Source organism: Hipposideros armiger, unplaced genomic scaffold (assembly GCF_001890085.2).
Source record: "Hipposideros armiger isolate ML-2016 unplaced genomic scaffold, ASM189008v1 scaffold_523, whole genome shotgun sequence".
NCBI classification, from domain to species: Eukaryota; Metazoa; Chordata; class Mammalia; order Chiroptera; family Hipposideridae; genus Hipposideros; species Hipposideros armiger.
Window position 1 is genome coordinate 533,953 of NW_017731873.1, and position 1,464 is coordinate 535,416.

Here is a 1,464-nt window from a genome sequence, read left to right on the forward strand (position 1 = left end):
GATGGGGAATTTGAGAGGTTTGAACTTGGGTCTGAAGGTAGGGTCCCAGTACAGTCACAGAAGGAAACTTACAGATCTTTGATTTGTCCGGGTGAGGTCCAATGACCAATTTTTACCAGATGTGTGTGTGTGTGTGTGTGTGTGTGTGTTTATTTAAAAACATCTAGATCTGTAGAATTTGCAATATTTCCCAATCCTTGGGATGATTTTTATGCATGCTGAAGTAGAACCGCTGGCCTTGGCCTTTCCTAGTACTGCTCATTGACAGATGAGAAATGGAGCCCAGGAAGGTCACCTTGTCAGAATCACCAGGTTGATGAGTGGCAGAACTGGTGCCACAGCCTTTGGCTCAGGGCTTTCCACGGGGCATTCTGTTCACTGCCCCACACTACCTGTTCAACAGAATTAGGCCCAAGGTGTCAACAAGAAAACCTGGTTTCAGCCAAGAGAACCTAAACAGAAGTCACAAACTGAGCTGAGGTGGGAGAAAAAACTCAGGAATGTCCTTGAAGCATAAACCAGAGATGACACTGATAAAACTAACTAAACAACCAAAGCTAGAGTAGAAGTCTGTGTCAGAACAGATCAGAGGGCTGATCTGCTCTCAGAAACCCCAAAGGAAGATAAGCAGAGGCTCAGCCTGGCTGAAAATGATATCGCCATATATTAGGGAATTATGACAGCATTGATAGAAACAGTCGTTTCAATTGCTAAGGGGTAGAAGAGAAAATTATCATGGTACATAAGAGGAGAAACACATCATGTGGAGGGTAACAGGCCTAGTTGAGACACAGAGAAGGAAGCTTAGGTCAGACAGACGATCAAAAAGTCTTTGGGAGACAGGAGCAGGGCTATCTTTGTTCACCTCCCAAATCTGGAGCTCTTGTTCTTACTGCTGGCTTCTGCCCCATTGAATCCAAGACCAGAGGTGATATACAATGGAAATCCTGGCCGTAGTACTTCTCCATCTGAGCAGTGTTCTCAGGGGCGGAGACAACCTTACTCTCACTGCTTTCTCACCACACCATTGGCCCCAGAGCAATAATAACTAACTGTGTTGTTATGAAACTTGCCCCATCTTGAGAAAGTAGACCTGCAAACGCTTTGAGATATTGTGGGGGAAATCTGACAGAAAGTGAAAATGTCCTTTTGTTTAAGCTGGTACCAGCCGGTTGATATTGTCTAAAGTTTGAAGTAAAAGAACTCCAGATTGAACCTCTGTCTCAGTAACATTTCCCCTGCAGAGGCTGACCAGTGGTGGGGAGGAGGGCCGCCCTTCTCCCTGAGTTGCTGCTCTGTGCTAAGACATAAATAGATGTGCTCATGAGATCCTACAGCAATCTGATGAGGCAGGTAATAAAGCCTGTACTTTATGGGCAAGGAAACTGAGACCCAGGGAGGGTTAGTAATTTAGTCTCGGCAGAGTAGCACCAAGATTCAAAGCTGAATCTGGAACCAAATCTG